Source organism: Filicampus tigris, chromosome 1 (genome assembly GCF_054856515.1).
Source record: "Filicampus tigris isolate MCC_2025a chromosome 1, RoL_Ftig_1.0, whole genome shotgun sequence".
Lineage (NCBI taxonomy): Eukaryota > Metazoa > Chordata > Actinopteri > Syngnathiformes > Syngnathidae > Filicampus > Filicampus tigris.
Genome location: NC_141217.1, coordinates 20,039,074 through 20,053,432, shown reverse-complemented (window position 1 = coordinate 20,053,432; position 14,359 = coordinate 20,039,074). Strand labels below are relative to the sequence as shown.

The following is a 14,359-nucleotide window of genomic DNA, read 5'->3' as shown; positions in this document are numbered from 1 at the left end:
CTACAAATAGACAAAATCTACAACTAATTAACGACTCCTATAAAAATGTTTAGAACTACCTATATTTATGCCGAAGTTTAAACCTGACCCTAATCTTACCTGTTCCTCCACTAACATGGCACCTTTGACCGACGGAGTAGGGTGTTTCACACTTGTTACGCCCCTTCCTCATGTTAGCAAGCAGGATGGGTCTAACATAGGGGAATTTTTTAAATATTTATATGACACTTAAAAGCGGAAGTCAAGTCAAAGATTTCCTTTACAATAATATGTTCTATGTGGCCCCACTAGTCGACACACGACATTCTGATTAATATTGGGTTTGTTGAATGTGAATTAAGCAGCAAAATTCACCCGGTTTTATCCATCGCAGGGAGCGGCCATTTTGCCTCTTGCTGTCGACTGCAAATGACATCACAGTCTCTCAGGGCTCATCTTGATGCCATCGTCACATGACCAAACACAGAAAACGTGTTTGGTCGTTACCTAAGCCCTTAGGCACCGTGGTGTCATTTTCAGTTGACTGTAAACTTACAGTAGTTGGTAGTTCAAGTAAGAAAAGTTTTTATGGAGGTGCCAGTTTGACCCTAGAAGAAATTGTTTCTATTCTATTCTATTGCATCATATTTCTTGTATCTGTAATTAAATTTTGAATAATTGTTTTTGAACAAATCAGTAAGCAAACAGTGTCCCAAAACTGATTGTGGATACCCAGGCTGGTGATGCTTATAACCTTTTAAAATGATTGTTTTGGCAAATTTGTTTTTAATGACCCAGATTACGGTCATGCTAATAGGCTCATAGTGTTAATAATCTTGTAATCATGTCAAATTGTCCTTGAGCATGATACCAACTATATGTCTGAGTTTAAAGCAGAGTAACTGCTGTTTCTATTTTCTATCTGTCCAAATCATCACTGAATTTTGGTGCATTGTCTCAGGATTTGAGGTCAAGTTGAAATAAAGAAAGCCATGTTGACGTTATGGTGCTTGTTTCTTGTGACCACTGCAAGCAATATGTTTTCTCTGAGCTGACAGGTAGGGGAAAAAACACTTTGAACCCTAATGTTTTGAAGTGCACAACAACAACAATAAGGGCTATGAGCAGGCACTCCTACAGGAACCTGCTTTCTCTTGCATCCTTCACAAAGGAAGTTGGACCTCAGAGAGGAACATAATCATAGCGAAGTGAGCAGCGAACTGGCCTAAGGCCGAAGCTCAAGCTGAAGCCTCTCTGTGAGGAGCCTTCAAGAATTCCTGCCTGTTTCCATAACAACCCACGCATAGAGTAGCCACAAGATACAAGTTAGGACTTTATCAGACATCAGAATCGCTTTGATAATCCTCTCCAAATTAAAAACAGATTAAAAACATAAAATTGTGCAGGTGATGTTTTGATGCAGCACGGTATGCTTTAAGGCAGTATGGTTTTCGTTTTCGTTTGAGGGCCACATACAGAACATAGAAAGGACACAAGGGCCACTTTAAAATGCTTTGACTTTAACGTATTAAACACACTAAGTAAGCAATTACATATTGTTTAGATTTTCTGGTTAATTTGATAAACGACATAACAGCTTTCTGTTAAAGGTGATGAGGGAAATAGTCAAAGGTGAAGTCAACCCAAACATATTTTTTTAAGAGTATGCATTCTGATTAATATTTAGTTTGTGGAATATGAGTTAAGCAGCACAATCCACCCCTTTTTAGCCATCTCAGGGGGCGGCCATTTTGTCACTTCCGTCACCTGAAAATGACATCACACATGCTCAGGGCTCACATAACAACCAATCATGGCTCAGCTTCAGAAAATAGGTTAGCTGTGATTGGTCGTTACCTGAGCCCTGAGCAACTTCGATGTCATTTTCAGTCGATAGAAGTGACAAAATGGCTGCCCGCAAAGATGGTTAAAAAATGCAGGATTGACACTTATTCCACAAACGCAATATTTATCTGAATGCCTTGTTTCAATGAGTGGGTCTGCATTGAACCTAAAAAATATGTTTGGATTGACATCCTCTTTAAGTACTACAAAGTATGATTACTAGTACTTGAGTGGCTGGGTTTCCAAGTGTGCTAAACAGGTACTATTTGGGTGCTAAAAACTATTTCTGGTTGCTCATTGCTTGATCAGATTGAGTCATCAAAGTTTCATTGCAACATCAGAATTTACATATTAATCAAAATGTATTTGTTTTACTTGCCGCATTCAGTTTCCAGGCACTCGTTGGTGCACTAAGAGGAAAGAAAGCGGAACTTGAATGGTGCGGAGCAGCCTTTCTTCTTGTTTTTCTTCCATCCCTTATTATCTGATTTTACTCTTTCATCCTTGTGGCCTTCCTCATCTTCTAGTAGCCGTGAGTGTCGGCTAATGATCGCTGTAGACTCGCAGCACAAAGCAGTGTTCAGTTGCATTAGGAAACTTATCAGCCATGCACAGCTCATTTGCATGTTTCATAATGATGATGAAAAAAGCCTGGGTTAGAAAACAAGGTGCGACAAATTAGTTTCCATCTTGTCATTTGGTTCTTGCTGCACTGAAATGGTGGCCTTTATCAGGGAGGCACGAAAGCCTTTTTGCCTCTGTAATGTTCTCTCTCAGGCAGATGTTTACATTATATGTGAATAGAAAGACAGTTGCACAATGCACCCCAAAACTTTGATGAAAGAGCCTGTATCAATGTCACAGCTAGACTTTTTCCATTCAACTCTGTTTTTATTTTCTTTAATACTGTAACTTGACAACACTGCGACATAGGCTGTCGGCCAGTCTAGGGTGTACCCCGCCTCTACACCAAAGTCAACTGAGATAGGCTCCAGCTCACCCGTGACCCAAATGGGGACAAGCGCTATTGGAAATGGATGGCTAGATATGATGGCATCATCAGGATGGACCCTGAACATCATAATGGTGACAAGATTACAGGAAGCATGTAAACAAATGAGACTGATGAGCAATATTATCTTCTTTCCACCGTGTAAAGGACGGTAATTTTTCTTGCTGTAAAGTTTGCCGGTGTACTGTATTACCAACAAAGCGCAATTCAGCTCCATTTTGTCTTCATGAACGAGTTTTCAAACCCACCTACTGATTTGTCTCAGTGAGACAACTGCAGGTGTGAGACCACCTCCAGAGTCTAAAATAACAAATCCATAACTTTTACTTATTAACTTATTTAATAATATTAAACTCGTACGGGAATCACCAGTGAGCATCTGTAGTTATCATATAAATGAAAAGTGCCAAATTCCAAATCCTTTTCTCATTGCTTTAAGTATCTGTTAGCAAGCAAACATAGGAGGGGAGCATTCGGTGTAAGTTAGACATATCTACATTTGGCCCCAGCCATAAAAAAAACTGTTTGTTGTGTATGGGTCACACATTTAATTCTCACTTGTAGGAGATGTTGGACTTGATTGGGCATTGCCACATCCACACATTGGGTGAGGTTAACAATGTGTGCAGTAAAATCTTCTGTTTTCTTGTTGTTGTTTTTTCCCCCCTAATGAGAGCCTCAGGTGGCAAAATGTTGAAACAAAGCCAGAGCGTTTTTCAAGTACTTTATAGACGAGAAAGTGAAAAAGCAGAAATCAACCCAAACATTTTTTTCAGGAATATGTTCCCAGCAGGCGCACTAGTTGAAACACGGCATTCGGATTAATATGCGTTTGTGGAATATGAGTTAAGCAGCAAAATCCACCCCTTTTTAGCCACCTCAGGGTGGCGGCCGTTTTGTCACTTCTGGCGCCTGAAATTGACATCACAACTTCCCAGGACTCAGAGAACGACCAATCACAGCTCACCTGTTTTCTAAAGCTGAGCCGTGATTGGTCGTTACATGAGCCTTGGGTAGCTGTGATGTCATTTTCAGTCGACTGAAGTGACAAAATGGCCGCCCCCAGAGATGGCTTAAAAACGGGTGGATTAACTCTTATTTCACAAATGCAATATTTAGCAGAATGACTCGTTTCAACTAGTGGGCTTGCATAGAACATATTAGTTCGTTTTATCTTTCAAGAAGGTATCCAATACAAATAAAGACTCACACAAATCAATTGAATTTTCTCTGCAGATTTCTTTACCATCTCTGAAGTTCAGGAACCATACAATGATCAAATCTGGGCAGCTTTTCCATCCTCGTGAATGCTCTCACCCGAGACGGGCGAGGGCAGAAAAGGGGCGCGGTCTAACATGCAGCCCTCACATTTATACACTCTTCAAAATCCAAACATAATGTGGGTTGGTTTCCTCCCTGGCTGGCCCTGCCTAATATGGGCTGATCTTCACCAGCTGGTCCCGTGCTCAGATCAGGGCACGCTGACTCTGAGACTTTGAACTGATTATGCGATGTGTAATTCCCAATTTGTTTTTTGGTTAACCTGTTGGCTAATATAAAGCCATTCATATAGATTCAGATCCTTCAAAGCATAAGCTGTTGGTTTCACAATGTTGCTTTTGCTTGTGTGGGAATTTTGACATTCACTCAAAACAAAACAAAAATACTGAAAAAGAAAAAATATATTGTGCTAGTTTTCCTCTCCCAGTGGCCTGAGTACTAAAATTCAGAACAGTCAGAATTAATGTTCGCTCAAGTGAAATGTTTACATGGTTGTCAGACACATTTCTGTTTGCCATTCACCTTCAGGTTGGGCCTTGTAACCTTCCAAGTTTTATGTACGTGTCAAAGCTGGCCAAGGGCAACTCCTGTCAGTTGGTTGCGCCTCATTTGCTATCTGTGTTTACGTCCTGGCTCTACTCTTGGGTCCTCGGTCCTCCAACTTCAAATCTTGTTCTTGTTAAAATCATGCAATAAATCCACTGCTTAGGGTTGCCTTTGCCTGCCTTTGTGTCAACCTGCCGTTAACAAACTGCAAAATTGTCATTGAAGTTGTAGTACAGAGTTACCTACAAGAAAGAAGGATTCATCAAGATAATTCTTTAGTTAATTTTCCATCATCATATGGCTGCACGACTGCACAGTAAATGTCATCGAGGTCAAATGAATGGCATCACACTTTGTGTCCACTGCACTCAGGCATACCTTAATGTAGATGCAACAATAAATAAAAAGGTAGTTGCGACCAGGGCTGCCCTTACCAACGGGCTGAGCTGAGTTTGAGACTAGGGGCCTACAGAAGTCGGGGCCTATCAGAATTAAAAAAAAAAAAAAAGATGTTGCTTTTTTTGTCAATCAATTTACATTCTTGAGTTGACCAAGCTGGTTCTGTGCAACGCCGTGGCCGTAGAGGGTCACTTGCTGCTGCAGTACACGAAGCCCGCTCTAGGGGGCCTATCGGAATGCATTAAATTCCACATTATTCTGTTATTTGTTTATTTGTCAGCCAATCATATCCTCATGGCATCTGCGGACCAATCACACACCCGTAAATCGAAATAGTGAGGGTTTGAGATTTTTTCAACAAATGCTCTTATTATGCATATTACCAACTCATAAAAATATATACACACAACACACACCACCTCATAAGTAACCCTGTCTACAAGCACAGTTTACTGTACTTATGAATATGTGATATTTGCACCAACGTGAGGACAATGACACACAATTCCTAAAATGTTATAAGATGATAAACCTCACTGGTGTCACTACATTTCAGTTTTAGCTCGCAGTACAACAAAATAGCATTCTGTGATATGTCTACAAGGCATTATGTGAGTTTTTTTCCTTTGCAATAAACACTACAATGTCCTTGTTTTGTTTTTTGTGTTCTGTGAGACTACTTAAATGAATTAATAAAACGGATCGTTATGGAGGAGGTGATGGTATTGTGGATCCAGATAGTCTCTGGTCTGTTGGTTTAAATCCAGGACCCAGTTCCTTTAGTGATGTCTCAGCCCAGCTTTTTCACCAAGTTTTCTGGAATGACGATACTGAAAGAGAAGGAGAAATCCAGGAAGAGAAAGCGGACGTCGGAGTTCCTGCTTTCCAGGTGGGTGAGGCTGTGTGGACCACTGATGAGATAGCACCATCAGTGGAGTGTTTTTCCTCTGGTCGTACTGGTGAGGGTTCACAGTGACGTTGATGTAGTTTTTGATCTGTGTCATGATCAGCTTCTCAAAGCACTTCATGACTATTGGAGTGAGGGCTACTGGCTGATAGTCATTCAGACCTGTCAATCCGGGGGTCTTTGGAACGGGGATGATGGAGGCAATCTTTAGGCAGGATTAGATCATTTGTTATTTTCTGCTCTGTGGCTAAAAGTGAAGGTGCCTGACTGTGAAGTGAAAGAGGACTTTAGAGTGTTCGGTCATGCAAGTGATGATATACGAGCACCTGCTATAGCTGATTATGTCTGGGGAGTGTTACATAAATCTGATGCTTTTATGTAATAAGTAAGGAATTGCAATGGCAACCCTAATGAGGACAAGCGATATATTTCTCCCTGTGATTGCATACCGGTTGTTTTACTCTGGCTGCTTTGGCTTCGTCCCACATGAAAACATGCATGTTAGTTTCAGTGAAGACCATAGGTGTGAATGTTAGTGCAAATGGTTGTTGATACTACATGCTCTATTAATGACTGGTGACCGGTCTGGGGTCGATCTTACCTTTTGCCCAGAGTCAGCTGAACTAGACTTCAACTCAACTGTAATCCTAGTGAGGACAAACGCTATGGATGGATGTACTTTGTATGCTTCCAACTTTATGGGAACAGTTGTAAGGCGCTTTGCATTATGACTGTGCCACGGCGCATAAAGAACAGTTCATGAAGGCACGCTGGGTGAGTTTGTTGTTGTAGAACAAGCCCATTAACGTACTTGCGATGGAGTAATGGAAATCGGCAGATGGCCAAATATTCCCACAGACACACCGGAACATATTTTGAAAAACCTTCCCAGAAAAGTCAATACTGTTACAGTTGTAAAAGGGGCAGAATAACTTAACGATTCCTGTCTAAATACTAGGCTGTTCACAAACACCAATGGTATCCAATAGTAGTGTACAATATATAGTAATGGACGTTCTGGGCCATGTAACAAACAGCACAGACCTGGAATGGTCTTAAAATCAGGTGTCCCTTGGCAGAATGTGGTAAACTGAACAAGAACCATGTTGGAGGTGAGCTGAGAGACACATTTATTTTACCGCCTGAGGATGAGGAGAGGTAAAGTGAGATGTTGTGATTTAACAGCCACTACCCAGAGACACAAAGGTCGCATGTTCAATCACATCGGCGCCTTTTGCCCATGATGATCCACCGACACCCTCCTCCCCCACTCCCACGGATGCCTCCCATGGGGCTGCCCCGATTCTTGGCCAACTTAACGAAGACATGGGCTGCTGGCGGGTGACAAGCGTCTCGGCTCTTGCCTCCCTGGGAGAAGAAAGCTGTTACGCCTGCAGTATGCGTGACATGTTAGTCCGAAGACAGCCGTCAAGTGTCGTCAGTCCACTATCACACTCACCGCTCTCTTCGATTTGGTGGAGATCCGAACGTTGCAAAGAAGTCTGTTTGTGAAATGAAGCGATGCTGTCACATTTTCACCTCCTTATATGGAATTGTATAGGCAAGTTATTCATTATTTACATGCTGCATTGAGAAGGACAACTGTTGTATTGGAAGGAGGAGTGTGACTGAGGCAGATGACTCAGTCGCAGGAAAACTGTATTACACTCATCCTTGTTTTAATCAAACAGACAAAACTAATTATGTGTTATCCATGCTAGTGTTGTGTCGTTGGCAAATGTTTCGTTCAAAGGAATTAATCTTTGAGTGCACATGACTGAAGATTACTTCATAAAGAAATCTGTTCTTTTCTCAGTTCATCTCAGCTCATCCACGTGAGATGTTGGCTGAGTGCGGGAACAGAACTGCGGCGTCTGTCACTAGCTCGAGAATCTTCGGCGAATGACCGATGAACAACCAGCACGCAGGGCAAAAAAAAGGAAGGAAGCTTTTGAGCGAAGACTTTTAATGAACTGATTCAGTGCACCCAAAAGAACTAACGTGCCCATCACTAATCTAGCCAATCACAGGGCTCATTTGTCTTACATTGTAAACTAAAATATAAATTGAAGGTCAGTAAAATTATTCAGATTTTGTTTCCTGGTCACATTTTCATAGTCACTTGTTGAAAAGCATAGTTTGTAGAGCTCAGTCATCCACTGCATATAGATCAGTGAGAAAAATACTGTATTTTCCGGACTATAAGCCGCTACTTTTTCCCTAGGTTTTGAACCATGTGGTTTATATAAAGGTGCGACTGTTCTTGGGATTTTTCTTCCACCGCTAGGGGTGTCTAACTGGAATTACGAAAATCAATACAATGCAAATGCCATTAACAGGATATGACTGCAGATGGAGGAGTTCATCAGGCGTAGGCGCTATGCACTAGGTTATGAATTAGGTGATATGCAGAATTACAGCAATAAAAAGTGGATGTTAACCGACAAACTGGATGGCAGCGGGCAGTGAAATGAAGATATTTACTTTATTTTCTCTTGCTTCTGTTCCCGTTTAATCAGCAAAGTTGCTGCCATTTTAAAAGGCACCGTTAGGAAATAATCTGTTCAGGTACATACATGTACATTTACAGTTCAAAATTGGTCTGTGAATGCAGTAAATATCAAATTTTTTAAAATAGGTAGCTGCGGCTTATATAAAAGTGTGGCTTATAGTCCATAAAATATGGTAGTTAGTTGCCGCAATAAGTAAGTAAGTAAGTAAATAAATTAGAAGGGAGTCAGGCTGAACTGATCTGTGGAACAAATACTACAAATTTCATTCTAAATTCGTTTAGTACTGTAAAAATATCCAATACTACAACACAGAGTGGTGTAAAGCAGAGGTCCGCAAACTTTTTGCGCCGTCGACATGTTCAAAGAGGTACATGGTTTTCATGGACCGGCAATCATTCGCAGTGGGGTGTTGGTGCATGATCAAAAGATGACACGATTAATTGCCGCTTTGGCCTGTTGGCGGATGCGTGGCTAAACCGCTAATGATACGTCGGCAGCCTGTGCAAACTCCTCTCGCATTATCATGCATTCCACATCATCACTTGGGTGTTACTTGTTGAAATGATTCAACAGGATTGTTGTGTTGCCTGTTTTGGAGAACTTACCTTGTACAACAGCTTTATTTAAACCACATTGCTTTGGAGATACCGTCACACAAGCAACAGTGGGGAGCAATCTTGGCAAAATGGTTTCATTTTGGGAAGATAACACCAAGTCGTGGCGAGAAGAGAAAGAAACCACTTTGCTGAAATTTTCACCGTGCAAAATATTTAGCTGAAGATAATTTTTTTTGGTGTATTTTCTATCATCTGAAAATAACTGAAGAAAACTGAGGAGAAATAACTATTTTTGATCTGATCATGCTCATCATCAATAACCTGGAGGGAGACAAATTTAAAGAGCCTCGTGTAGGTGAATATTAACAATATGAATGAAGTAGGTGAGGACTTTCTACCAGTCACAAAATTCAACTGATCTGTCAAGTTTTCAAAATGATAAATTATGTTTGCGCTGCGCAGCATTAAAGTGCATTGATGCAATTGGTGAGGAATGTGCTTTTTCTGTTCATGAAAAGCTCGCTGTGTACGCGCGTGTGTGTTATACACGGCACTAATGATTCACACAAGCCATGAGAGGTGCCAACCATCTCATGAGAGATTAGAGGCTCAGTGTCATGGTCAAGGACACTTGGAGATGGCGGCTGGAGGAACACTCCTGCACCTTATCGCCTTATATTTTTGGCAATTTTGATTTATCTCCCTCTTGATGAAACACAGGGGAAAAATAATCTTTTTTTTTTTTTTTTTTCTTGTGCAAGCCAATCTCTCAGGTTACCCAGCAACAACATTTCTAACAAGCAGATATAACCTCACCTTTGGGAAAAGAAGATTGCTAGCATTGAGAGAATGCATTTGAATTAAAGAAATCCAAATGGCTGGATTTGAGTTGTTCACATTATGATCGTACCATTGAGCATCTTTTGAAGAGCTCTGGACAGTAGCTCCGGGGTGCGGGTGGCATTTGGTCTATGCGAGAACTATACCTAGCGACGACCAAGGAAGAGATCAATGTGGATGCTACGATAGAGGTATAATCCAATTTTTACACTACCCATCCTTTTTTGTAAACATTGGCAACCATTTAGGCTCATCTGTCAGACAGTGAATTTTAACTTTGGCCTCAGAGGTTTTTCTATCCATTCTCTTACGCTTATCAGTGGTCGGGTCATCGGGATAGCATCCAAAACAGAGATCATCCCACCATCATCCTCTCGATGAGGAGCAGCGTCTCTACTCTGAGCTCCTCCAAGATGACTGAGCTTAGCATGGTACTCATCAGCTATTTCTGGAGTGCCATGGGCAAAATAAACCCAATGGGATTCCTTCTTCAGCTTGACGGCATCCCTCACCCTTGATGTCCACAGTGAATTCGGGGGATTGCCGTCACGACAGGCACCAACCACCTTACGTTCACTGGTCCATCCGACCGCCTCAACAATGGCGGCCCCGAACATGGCTTACTCATGTCCGTCGCCGACATCGAGATGGTGGTCATAGTTGGTGGGAAACTGAATAAACAGTGGACTCGCAACAGACCCTCGCAACGCGTGTTTGTCTGCCAGGTCGGACCGGCATTGATCCACACCATCAAAGCCAACACAACACCAGGTTTTGTTGACAGCTCTGACCTTCTCTTTACCCGAGTTCACTATTCATTCAAACCGGAGGTCTTTCTAAGAATATTAACTAATAGCTAATATAGTTTGCCAATTCTACCGCGGTTTCGAGCTTGCGTGTACATGATTAAGCGTGATTTTTTGTTCTTCTCCTCATTTCCTGAACTACATCCGTCTCGGCTAACACTGACCGCAGTGCTATTTTTTTGCTATTGTCAATCAAGCACATTTTCCACTGTGAAAAAAGTTGAAACCTTTTGTGGTTTACATCAAAACTGTTTATTTTTCACTCACTTTCTCCTTTCCTACATTCCACTGCGGTAACTCAAAAGAGAGCATCTTTTGCAGCCATCTTCCTGAATCAAGTCTTCACATTCACAGTAATAATATGGAATACTCCATTGCGTGAAAAGGGAAGGGGAGCAGTCGAAACGATAATGATAGATAGATATGATGGAATGATAAATTATGATAGATTAAGGATTTTAATGGGATATTAAGAGTGAGAGTTAAGGAATTATGATAATAATGTCTTTAAACCAAAGAAAACGTCAGCAACCTGTTTTTATGAGATGTTTGGCAATCGCAGGTTGGGCCCCGGGCAACTGTCTATGTTTGCCTAATGTTAAGGACGCCACTGCATTATTGGTGGCCTGCCCAAGCACAAACATGGCTTGTTTTTTGTTAAGCTAGTTAGCTGTACAGCGCTTTGTAAATGAAGATGAGCCAGTGCATATCATCTAACAGCAAAAGGTGCCCATCCCACCTTTGATATAAAATGCACCCAAACCCATAACCAACTGAAACATTCCGTCGTCCAATTGTTTCCTTGTATTTAATTTGTTCCAGTATAAATCTTTTTTTCTATAGTTGACTTCTGAGTGTCTCTATATGAGTTGTAAAATAAGTTTGTGGTCTGTCACTCCTTCAATATTGACAATTGCTTCTCTTTTTTTTTTTTTTTTAATTTCAACTAATAATGTTTTTGTAAACATTGAAGATTATTGAAAGTCTTATGAAGATTCAGTTAACAAAGCGTACAGTACATAATTCACATTATTTGACGTGACATGGGTTGAGAAGTCCCCTGAACAATTAACAGTAGATTATGCCGGTGATGTTGGGATTTGACAAACATTATGTGCTTCTCTGCGCGTAAGCCTTCAGAAAGAGCTGGTGAACGCTTTGTTAGACATCCAGCTACATGACATCGGTACGCTACGATAATCCCTCCATCTGTGCAGAGATCAAGGTAGGCCATGTGAGTGTCTTACTGAGACTCTTGAAGGAAAGAGTTGATGTGGTGACATCAAGGAGGGTTGCGATAAGTGCGCAGGCAGCGGACGCTCACTGAATTGGCTTTGTGGTTGTCATCAAGGGGACATGGTATGAAAGGGCTCAAGGTGTAGAACTAAACAGTCTTTATGAGCTTTCTTGTCAAAGTGTAAAAAGGATGTGGAGGTAAAAGCTGGAGAGCAGGAGAGTAAAAGCATCTGCTCACCTTCTGTCATACGTGCCTCCTTTCAGGCAAAATATCACTTCAACTTCATTCAAACTACCTGGTACTTTGGCCACAGTGGAAACAGTAGTCAGTCACAGGCGAATGAGAATATCTGCTCATCCTATTTGTTATATGTTGTAGGCTAGTAGCCATGACTGTTAGACAATAAGCTGCTCACCTCCAAACACCTACACCTACTTTTTTAATTATATTCATCAAGCTTTGCGATGAACACCTGAAATTTTCAGTGGCTGGGTATTGGGGCACTGACTGGGAACCAAACCTGGACTATGTCCATGAATGTGAACCAATACACTAGTGCCAGTGCCTTATCCAGCATTCATATATAATAATTAAAATACACTAATGAACTGACACAGATTGAAAGAATGCAGTGAGCTAAATGCAAACAAAATGACGAGACAAAGAGAAAGACTTGGACAAGACACGATTAGCTGGAGGGAGCTGACTGGTTGACCCAAGGAACAGGGCTGATGAGGAGAGGTGGAAACGAAAGCATAATGAACTGACAAGTCATGACCCAGGAGCACACAGAATAACAGAAAAGAAAACAGAACGAAATCAAATCTAATCAAAGTCAACACAAACACAGATCATGACACCCTCCTTCATTTAATTTCAAAAGAATCAATAAATCATGCCACTTGGACGACCTTGTGCATAAATCTCGTGCTACCAACTTTGGGATGCAGTTGCTGGAAGGTTTTTCTGTTTCAGCACAACTGCACCACAGTGCTGAAAGTCAGTCCATTCACGAATATGAGGATGAGTGTGGAGTTGAAGAACTTTTAAATATCCCTGACCGTACAGTAACTCCTCATTGGCCACCCAAAACTATCACTTGTTCCCCTTATGCAGTTTGTGGTGGTTTTGATGTGAGACGTGAGGAAGGGCATGACTCCATGCATTCGAGAATATGTTGTTGGTATTTGTCTGCTCTATTTTAGTGTCACCAGATAGTCTCTGCTAAAGAATGCCCCTTTGCATTTGTTAGACTGGAGAATTTGGTGTGTGAAAGAAAACTAAACAATCATCTTTAATTACCCTAATGCAGTGCTGTGTTTAAAATAAAAGCCCCCCAAAAGTTAATAGATCCTCTGACAGTATATTTTCCATTCATGCAGTGACGAGCCAACACAGCGCTGACTGCAGAGTGTGAATAATTCAAAGTGATGATTAATATTTGAAAGGGAACAGCACGCCGGATGAAAGAGTCATCAGATTGCAAATTCCTTTCATCCTGGTTCCTCCCTCCAACTTTAATGGAGAGAAGAGGAAACGAAACGCGGGAGTCGGCTTGAAGATCGACTGGGAAAGCTGCAACCGAGGAACTTGTGATTGAGGAAAGTTTAAACACCGATTGCACAAGGGATGGCGCAGTGAAGTTAACAAGCGCAGCGTCAGCTAAAAAGAAAGTAAACTTAATGTGGTAGTCAAGAAAAAAAATTTTTTTTAAGAATGTGTTCTATGCAGGCCCACTAAAACAAGGCAATATGATTAATACAAAGTATGAGTCAAGCAGCAAAATCCACCCCAGGGGGCGGCCATTTTGTCACTTCTGTCGACTGAAAATGACAATGAAAATGACATCATACACCCTCAGGCCTCAGATAACAACCAATCATAGCTTAGCTTCAGAAAACAGACGGTCTGTGATGTCACTTAACAGTATTGTTGGCCGGTATTTTGTGGTTAGGTTTATTGCATTTTTGTGTTCGTTTGTGGGTTACAGGTTAAATCACAATCATATTTGTGTGGGATGGTAGATGATATTGAAATAACTGGGTTAATTTTCTACCCACATCCGATTTTCTGACCGCGCCACTTTGTGGCTCATTATCAGTCCAAAGGTCTGATTTGTGCAAACACTGGAGTCGATTACAATCATGACGTGTTTTTTTTATACCCAATTTCTACATAGAAATAAATTAGGAAATAACTGGATGTCTGCACTCGTGTAGAATCCTTTTGTACGCTGAAAAAAGGCAAATGTTAAGTGTGTAATTTCTCTCCTCTCCAAAACAGCCGTCTCACACCGGCCAGTCTAGCCATGCCGATTTACATGCCAATCCTCAAGTTGCGTTTGTGGATTCGAACAAAACTGCTCCAGTTGTTACTATTTGAACTTGTCTGCCGCTTGTTCCATCACTCAAATTGATAACACTTGAAAAGGTCCAAG

At 41.2% G+C, this 14,359-nt stretch overlaps 1 protein-coding gene across 2 annotated transcripts in view; it reads left to right on the top strand.

The window, feature by feature from the left end:
• Positions 1–14,359, top strand: part of oprl1 (opiate receptor-like 1) — a 41,163-nt gene that overhangs the window by 9,102 nt on the left and 17,702 nt on the right. The window lies entirely within an intron of this gene.